This window comes from Vespula vulgaris, chromosome 9 (assembly GCF_905475345.1).
Source record: "Vespula vulgaris chromosome 9, iyVesVulg1.1, whole genome shotgun sequence".
In the NCBI taxonomy this organism is placed as follows: domain Eukaryota; kingdom Metazoa; phylum Arthropoda; class Insecta; order Hymenoptera; family Vespidae; genus Vespula; species Vespula vulgaris.
The window spans coordinates 6355327-6366233 of record NC_066594.1 but is presented as its reverse complement, the minus strand read 5'-3'; positions in this window follow the sequence as shown (position 1 = coordinate 6366233).

Here is a 10907-nt window from a genome sequence, read left to right as displayed (position 1 = left end):
CTTATACTATTATAGCTGATGATTATATAAAAGTAATCTAAGTCAATAATATTTTTCGACGAAAATAAATATTATAACATTTCGTTTAGAATTATTTAATAAACTATCTTTCTGTAGATAATTTCGCGTATAGAAAAAGTAAATAAGTAGATATATTTATTCTGGAAAAATAATTTTTTTCTTTTTTATGTAAATTGAAAAATTTTAGTTGTACCGTGTATGAGAAAAAAATATTTCATAGAACTAAGATCATTTTTATAAAATTATCCATTATCAATTTTTTTTGTAAATAAATCACTGTTTTTTAAATTTTCATTAAGGTAAGAGGATACTCCTAAATATAATAATAATAATAATATTAATGAAAGTAATAAAAAAATGTTATGTTCGTTGAAATAAGAAGTAAAATCGGATAAATGATTGTTGCTTTTAGCTAACATAGGTTTACTAAATAAGTAAGTAAGTAAGTAAGTAAGTAAATAAATAAGTTCTTAAGAACGTCCATTTTTATGAAGCGCGGCTTTGGTCTAACGAAATGTTTCAGCCCCTTCGGTGAAAGTTCGACCAATCAGGAGTATTTCTAAACGACGCAGAATCCGATCGCTCACACCCTTTCTTCATAGAAGGATTACTATTGGCTGGACGTTGGCCAATCAGAGAATACATCTATTATTGATCCCTCTGCAGTGTCTTATAAGTTAGTAGTTGTATTTTTTTCCCTCTTTTTTCTTCTTTTTTCTTTCTATTTTTCTTTTTATTTATTAGCGAAGTTGTAAAATGTTTTACGATCGTCATAACTACAACTACCGAGGGCATGTTATACGACAAAGAGAAAGAGAGAGAGAGAGAGAGAGAGAGAGATAAAGCCATGAGTTATTAAAATTGTCCAAACTGCGTCTCTATGTATGTTTCCACGAATTAATGGATAGAATTTTCGTCGAAATGGCCATCAGAGAAATATCATTTTACTTTTGAACGACATCGTTATCGGCCATAGTACGCTATATTTTCATTGTGACATACATAAGTACATACTTACATATAATATAATCGTACACACATGTCACCAAACTGTAAATTTACGGTAAATTATTTACCACGTATAATACGTATAATACAAATGAATTAACTCTCCTATTTATTTTTTAATCGATATTTTTATCAATTGATAATATCAATATTTTGTAAAATAAATAAACACTATATACGAATATTTTAATTAATATAAATAATTATGTATCGGATTGCGGATTATGTCAGGATTGCGTAATCATTTATATTACATATTGATACTTTATTATAAATAATTGAGCAGATGTTTAAAAATATTTAATCAATATATAACGTGGGAAACTTTTGTAAAAACGAAGTAGAGTACTTAAATATTTACTCGTGAGAAAAATCGTATCATGAGGCCAGAGAAAAAGCATTTACACGTTTAAACGAAATAGTTTTAATCAATTACGGATATCTATATTTTTTATTAGCTTTCGAAATAATTTTTTCAAATATCATCGAATACTTTTTCTTGCTATAATTCTTCAATCATTTTATTTATAAATAATTAAGAAGAATTATGAAAATTATACTTACATAATTCACGTAAAACAAATACGACAATTAGAATCTTTTTTTTTTCTTGGTACAAAAAAATCGTTTCATCTTCGAGCATCACTCAAAGATAAACTTTTTAACTTTTTAACTTTGCAGAAGTAAGCGTTAGGTATCTCGTAAAAATTTCTTGTGTTTACCTACAATGAGATTGTTATCGCAACGAAGTGGAAACGCCGTTCAATCGTCGATGGACGAGAAATAAAAGGGGTTGTTTCCAACGGGGTAATAACGATTTACGGAAAAATTACTGGCACTTTGCTGTGCAAACAAGCCACCCCGTAACACGTCTAATGGCGCAAAACGTCACATCGAGCGAGAAAATATGCGTGGGAACTAAAAACGTTCGTACAAGTGCGCCGTGAAAAAGAAAAAAGAAAAAAGAGAAAAGCAAAAAAGAAAAAAAAATTGCTATCTACGTCCTATTTTTATTTACGTTAGAAAAGGTCTAAGTAAACGAGATGGAAATAATAGAAGGTTAAAATGTTTACTCAGGTGCATAATATTCAGATGCATCAGTAATAGATATTTTTTTATATAGTTTGAATTATTAGAAACTTAGACATATTTAGAATTACTTAGAAATTAATAGAAACTAGAATTTTAAAAAACTAATGCACTATTATTTGGTATATACCATTTATCTGTAAGATGCATAAATAGTTTCCAAGTATTTATAAATAAGTATCCACTTAGAAATTAATAGAAACTAGAATTTTAAAAAACTAATGCACTATTATTTGGTATATACCATTTATCTGTAAGATGCATAAATAGTTTCCAAGTATTTATAAATAAGTATCTACTGTTATTAGAAACTTTGGATACAACTAATTTTACTAAGTTTAAACGTTAATCAATAGATATTTTATAAATCTAAAATATTTAGGTTTTTAATTTAACGTAGAATAAAATTTCTTTCTACTGATTAAATTAACCCGATTGTTAGGTTACACATTAGATTCATAATTATTCGTCTCGATATAATAAACGCATAATTATTTAATATCTATCGTTAAATTCGTACATATCTGCAACAAAAGATGTCGAAGATCGTTAATGTTTCTTTTTTTTTCACAAATCTTTTGTCGTTCATTCGAAACAGAGAAAGAGAAAGAGAAAGAAAGAGAAAGAAAGAGAGAATAAACGAACGAACGAACGACGAAGACGAGAACAATAAAGATAAACAATGATCGCGTCTGTTGATAACGTTTACGTGTTGTTTCTCTCTCTCTCTCTCTCTATTTCTTCCTTTTTGTTTCTCTTCGAAGTAAACAAAACATTCGTCGGCAAGTAAGTACGCAGTTCGTAAACGAAGTTCAGTACCAATTCGTCCGTCCTCGGAGCTAGCAAGATTAAATCTACCAAGCTCGGTGAAACCTGTTTTAAAAATTTGGTGAGGCATTTTTAATATAATTTTTATCACGTTCACATATAGACATAATAATTATTATACAATAATTAATGTATCATTCTTCTCTATTTTTTTTCTCATTCATAATCTTTTAATATCTTACGTCATACTTCTAATAAGATTTTTATTTTATATATATATATATACTATTCTCTCTTTTCGTTTTCTCTTTATCTTTCTCATTGGTAATCTTACGATATTATTCTGGATAGTATCTAACGTGATTTATATAGTGAATAAGAGGGAGACACACAATAGGAGGGTATCGTCGTTCAATACAAAATGCGGAACGTTCGTTCTTTCGTTCGAAACGTAAATGCGTATCTATCTATCGTCTACTACTGTGACAAATCAAAATATATATATATACACCCACATACATACATACATATATATATATGTATATATAATCGATAACATTTTCGGGTATACGAGAGGGGTTATTTTGTAATGGATATATGTAAGTAAGTACTTACACGTTCGTTCGTTCGTTCATTCGTTCATTCGTATCACCACGAAGGATTCTCATGAAGGCAGAGGAACGAATGATTTAGGGGATCACGGGATACTATAATAATTCTAGGAGAACGATTTGGTTGATCGAATTGGTGCCTCGTGTCTATCGGTTAGATTGATTAAAAGACCCGCCGCACTTTACGATGCCCAAACCCGATTGAAAGTCATATTTTCCGAAGGGTTCGTAACCGCCTTTTTTCTACGGATAAATCGTGTTATCGCCCTTGTATAGATACTTGTGTATATATATATATACATATATATATATATATATATGTGTGTGTGTGATATACATATATACTTAACGTATAATATTATAGATATATGTGTATACTTGTTTTATTTATTATATAGGGAGATAGAATCAGTATGATTCATACGATATTGTACGTGATTCAAAATGCTCGGTTATCCCTTACCAATTGTTAGATATCTATAATATTTTGTCACGTACGTAATTACGCATATACGCACGTATTTTCATACTTTCAATATATACGTATATACATCGTCGACAAGTCTGCGAGTTATTAATTTTGTTGTTATTTTTTTTTTTCGTTCGTTCTCCTTCAGATCTTTGTACTTCATAGTTGTTATTAAAATTCAGGAGAGAAGTTTGTAATTTTTTTTTGAAGTATTAGATCAATGTTACGAGTCATATTTATGAATGTTCGTTCTATTACGACGAAAGGTCACGATTATTTAATCTCGTTTTACGATCGTTCTCGACATATCGTATTTTTTAATATATTTTTACATATGTAGGTTAATTATATCTTATTATTAATTATAGGACTTAACGATTAGATTAATCGAACGAAAGAATAGATCACTTTCAGCCATTGCCGAATTGTCGGCCGTTATTTTAATATTTTTTCATCCAATTAACAAGACAATGTTATATAACAACGTTACATTAAATATATTTATATTAAATATTTTTACTCAATTGTAATAAATAACTCGACACATAGAACTATGTATAGGATTCTCGATATTTTAATACTTAATCAATATAACATAATATCTATATATATAATATATAATATAAAAAATGTGTAATATAAAAAATCTATATATCTAATACAAAAAATATCTATATATTTATATATACATACAAATATTCTAGTAAATAATTCGTAGGATTGTAGCTCGTTAGACTGTAATGTGAGATCGTAAGAGGGTTGTTTTACTTAAAAAAAAAAGAAAAAAAAAATGCGAAAGAGTGAATCATAGATGACATTGCGATTTCTTTATATCTTTTAAAGACAAAAAAATAGAAAGAGAAGGAGAAAGAGAATTGTTCGAAAATAAAATGGAAGTCATACCATATCGCCATCTTCAAGGTCCGTCGACAAAGAACAAAAGCTTGAGTGAAAATGCATAGCAAGATATAATATCTCTCTGTATCATACTTAAAAAAAAAAAAAGAAAAAAAGAAACAGGGACGATGACGTTCGTAATCTTTCCGTGGCGAACATAGATCAACGATGTTTTTGCTCGACTGAGAGGGGGACCGATATCCCTAAGAGTTGATGTTGAATTCGAATTTAATTATTATTAATTGTTTTCTCGTAAAATAGGCTCTAATGGAACTACCCCTCTTCCTCCTCACTCACCCCTAAAACATTATTTTACGCCACTTGATAAATTCCTTCTTTTCATTTTTATTATTAATTGTTGTTTATCTCAGGATCTTACGCAATTATATATTAACAATTTATTATTTATTACAATTATACATGAACTATTTATTACGATTATAATTTATTTATGTACAGGATTTTCAGTTTTATCTCGGAAAAAAAAGATCTCGTGAGAGACTAAAATTAATAGAATCTACTCAAAAAGAAAAAAATTTGTTCACGTATTTGTTCGTCGAATCATTTTATTTTTTACACGGTAAAAATAACAACTCGAATTACGATCGAATTTATTTATTTAGACGATTAAAAAATTTATCATTGAACTTGAATTCAGCTTGTTCAGGTTTTGCCAATAGAAAAAGATTATATATGAATTTTGTTAATTGCTAAAACGCGATCACAGCTGATGTAAGTACAAGTGGAAGTATTAAGAATATTTATTATCTTACAAAAAAAAAAAGGAAAAGAAATAGGAAAAAAGAAAAAAAGAAACGTATACGCGCATAGATAAGTTAGAAATTGTAAGATAGAAAATTTAGCTCACGCGATTATATTATTCGATCAAATTAAAAAAAAAAAATTAATAAAACGATAAGCACGATGATTAAGAGGTAAAAAGAAGTAGGTGTAATTTCTTAAGGACCGATTGAACGAAATGTAACACTTTTAGGACTTTATTTGTCCGATCGCTTGACTTTTTGTTCGATGGTATATAAGTATTTACTTAACGTAGAAATCTAATAAACAAATAAGAAGATCGTCGCAACGAAGAAGAAATGGAAGAAATGCGCTCGTGTACGTGCATATATATATATGTATATGTATATAATATGTACGTGTATGTGTATTGGAGTGTGCGTGCACGCGCGTAAAAGAATCAAGCAACCACTTAACGATAAAGCATCCAAACACTTAAGCTGTAATCTATCGTCAAGAATAGTCTCTATTTGCGCGCATCAAGGGTGGCTGCTTTTGGATACTGTCAACCCTTGAGTATATATATAAAAGTCACCCTTCTTCACGTATTGGGGCGTAGCCATGATTCGTACGAGTAGGTACATATATATATATATATATATATATATATATATATATATATATATAAAGGAGGGTTAAGTAACTTTTGTCCTTTGCGAAGACGCATTTCTGTCTTCGTATATCTAGAAAAGGGTCGATACAACATCCTATTCGAAAACGAATCGCCGTTGCCCCACTCAGGATGGTCAGTTTATGTGGTTTTCCACTATTTATGGGGTGCCCGAATCGTACGGTGAATTCTTACGCTGTGTTAAGTCAGATCATATATCTTACAAATTGGACGCTAGCCTCTCGAAAATCTGATGTATATATATATATATATGGGATTAAATTTTCTGTTTCTTCGTATTTATTTTATAGATTTTGCAGCTTTTCGTATTTAGCAATTTCTATAGAATGCAGCATATAGTGAGTAAGATGAGACAAATGAAGAATATTTAATTTTGTTTATTTTTTTTTATTTTACTTAATAATTAGTTTTACTTTAAATATCTATATTTATTTTATTTTATTCGAAGATATTATAATGGTTATTATTATTATATATTCGAAGTAGATATAGATTATTTTAATTGTGTTTTGAATTATTAACGAGATGTTACGTATTTACCTTTTGTCGATTTTTCGTTCCTGAGATTAAATATTAAATATTAAAAATATATAAATATAAGTAAAAAATATAAATATATATATATATATATATTTTGTCGTTTTAATATTTAGATATCATATGCCTAGATTATGAATTTAAATCACGTAAAATAATTTACACATGTGCGTATCAAATAGTTAAAAATTGTAAAATATCTTATCTTGATATTAATTTTGATTTCTTTTCTTTTTTTTTCATATTTAACGTGACTATTGAAAAGAAAAAATTTCTTTTCTTTTACGCGTGTAAAATATTATTTATAATTATAGAAAAGAAAAGAAAATTGTTAAAGTTCATTGCGAAGCATTATTGTCGTTAAATTAAATAATCATAAAAATTCCTTTAAATAACCATAATGTGTCGGAACGAAGAAACGATTCTATATTTTACGATGACAATGATGATGACACACGGGAAGGAGGAATAGTCACGGCCAAATGCTCTCGTGGACACGCGTAATTTAATATTCCTTTCCCCCTTTTCGAAACGTATTCATTACTTACGTCCACACCCGGTACATTTCTATCCCTACGAATGTCCATGATCACTCTAGCAAGCTAATGCAGACCATGGCCAAATGTTCGATGCGATTTAAATGCCGAAGGTAGTTAACTATCCCGTATATCGTAGTTAACACCCTCGACACATTACTCTCTATATGACCACTCTGATGCACTTCAATCATGCAATTCGTCTTCTTAACAAACTTGTTATTTTTTTTATTTTTTCTGTTTTTTTTTCTTTAATTTTTAATTATAAAGAGAAAAATCTTTTATCATTTACTTTCCGGGTCAGTATTTTCAAATATTTTTTTTAAGTATATTTATAAAAGTATAAGTATATTTATGATGATATATCGTATATTAGTACGTGATATAAAAACGACGAATTAATGATACTTAATTTTTTTAATTGGTATAAATTTTAGAATAATTAATATTTATACTTTTCTTTTTTCGTAATTACATTGTATATCCTTTGTATTATGTATTTAGATTATTTTATATGAAGTGCATTAAGACGTGTTTTGTACTGAAATGAAATCTTTTTTTTTTTCTTTTTTTAAACCTTTTCTTTTGTTAACACGTCTACTATTTGTTAATAGGAATTAATTACAACAAATAATAAATCTATTTACTCTATCTATAATTCGATGGATATATGTACGTATGTATAAAATTTTGATTGTCAATAATCTCGTGGTATTAAACACGGACGATAGTTTGCATCGTTATTACAACGCGTTTATAGGTATAGTGCACGCAATTATGGCATTTTGCGCCTAGTCGATGCGTCGTTATCGGGATTTCGATCGGATATTCGAAGGGAGTTAATTTCATGAGAGAAATTATGTATACGACACGTGCGCTCAATCGAGACTGTAATTTTAACGAGCATAGGACGCCATTCGGCGCGTGAAGCCATCAAAACTGATTTAATTAATCCCAGGAGGACAATCTCAACGAGAAATAAAATTATGAGTTGAAGATGAAACTTCGAATATCTTTTTTCTTTTTCTTTTCCTTTTTTTTTCTTATTTGCACGAGTAAAAAGCATCCGCACTCATCAGTTTGTCTAAAATTAAAATTAGATATTATAATCACAGGTTTATTCAGAACCAATTCAATGTTTAGAATAATTAATAATTTCTGTTTGTAATTAATAAGATATTGATTATCAATTTATTTTTTTTTTTATATAAAGAACATAGGATAATACAGATTGTCAAGGATTGAAAGTCACTTGTCTCGAAACGAACTTAATTTGTTATTTATTTATTTTATTTAATCTTTTTCTTTTTTTTTTTTTTTTGAAAAAAGAATCGACAGAAAAAAGATATTAATCAGTAATTAATAATTAACAATATTCTCAATATAGAAATTACTTAGTAACATATACGATAACATATAAAATACATTATCACGAATTGAAAGTTATTTATCTAATTTGTCTATTATCGAATTATTGAATATTTCAATAGAAAAACGCGAAATCGAAAACAAGAAGATATTACTACAATTATTAATCAATACATACACCATAACATCAAAATTAACTTTACTTACGATACACGAGATAAAACATATTTTCTATCGCTATTGAAAATTGTATTCAATTTAACAAAGTAAATTTGGACGGTGATTATTTTATAAGGATAAAAATTACGTCATATTTCTTGCGAAAATTTTTGTTTCCTTTATTTTTCATTGCTCTTTTTTTTTCTGTAAACGACGAAAGACGTTTGACGTCGAAAAATAAAGAGAAAAAGAAGAAGAGAGAGACAGAGAAAAGAGAGGAAGGGAGGGTTGAGAAAAAAAAGACAAATCAATCGTTTCGAGCAGTCCTTTCTACGCTCCTCCTCCAGGAAAATAAATGTTCTCGTTGTAAGGAGAAAATCGGGCTCCTGTGGTGGTTCCTCGATTCTTCCTCACACCCCCGCTGGTTGCACCCTCATTCTTGCATCCGGCATCCGGTTCCGGTAGTCTTCCTTTTTATGGAACAAGGGAGAAAGTATTTGGATGATTCCACGGAATCCTGAAAAGTTGGTGGACCGTAAACGACGACGACGACGACGACGACGACGACGACGACGACGACGACGACGAAGACGACGAAGACGACGACGATAGTGAGTACAACATAAAAGGGGAGAGAAAGCCGGTTTATATTATTGTGCAGTCAGAACGGACTTAGAAAAAGAGGGTAAAAGAAAACGAGATGGTAGAGAAAAGGAGGAGAGGGTGGGGTTAACATTGAACGATACAATTCAACGTCGTCATATCCGCTCGAACAAATCGGGAATCGTAGTGTCATTTGTCAAAGCGTCAGGACACGCGCGAACTTCTATTTCGGAAGTTGGGATCTTTCGAACTTAGATACTAGATAGTCATCACTAGTGACTATAGGATATAGGATTAAATTAATATTTTATGTACCTAAGCGTATTCGTAAGAATTGCTTTCTGTTTTTTTTTTCTTTTCTTTTTTCTTTGTTATTCTTTTTGTAAAAAGAAAAATGATGTAAACAAGAAAAAATGGAAATCCGTAGGAAGTTGATCAATTGAAATTTTTAGGGAGACCTTTAGAAAACATAAATATGACCCTGGGAAAAACAATATCTTTAGAACAGTATTTCCAAAATGAATAAAGAGGAGAATAAATAAATGAAATATAAAAAAAAGAAATAAGTGAAAAAAAATAAATAAGTACATTAATCGCGATAGAAAAGAATTGCATAATCATTATTGCAGTTTCGATTAGATTTACATTCTCTTCGGATCTAAACTTGAAATATATGTTTTATGTTTTTAACAATTCTATAATATTACGAGTATTATTTAAATTCACAATTTTATGATAGGTCGTAACGAAGATGAAACGATCGTATAGTTCACTCGTTAATTTCTTACGAATTTACGATCCATCGGCGTCGCGTTAGATACGGGTAATTTTTTCTATTACGTAGTCTTGAGACAGCATCTTTCTCTCTCTCTCTCTCTCTCTCTTTGTCCCTTTGTGTATCTCTCTTTCTTCCTTTCTCTTTCTCTTTTTTTGACTTTCTCCCTTCGTGCATACGATCGAGAATTTGTCAAATCATCCTCGACTGCTCTTGCAAGGGCTGGATCTATTGTCCTCGCTTTAGGGGCACGCGATGTATCTATTTCCCTTTCTTCCGCCGGGAGAAGAATCGTAAACTATATGAGGTAGAAATATCTGAATAATCTTTGTCCATTCAAGTTTATCAATGTATTATGAAAACAGAATTGTTATCTATTATATGCATTCTTAAAAACAATTCATCTATGTATCGATAATTTTCATCTTAATACCGATTCGATACGAGTATTATTTTCTTCTATCAAAAAAGAGAAATATAATGCTAGTTACGAAATGCAACTTGCATTATATCGTATTGTAATATTATATTTTATATTCATAATCGACGACGCTCTATAGTATCTTTTTTTTTTTCCTTCCTTTTTTATGTATCTTGTATCTTAAATAAAAGCAAATGGAAATAAATTTTACTG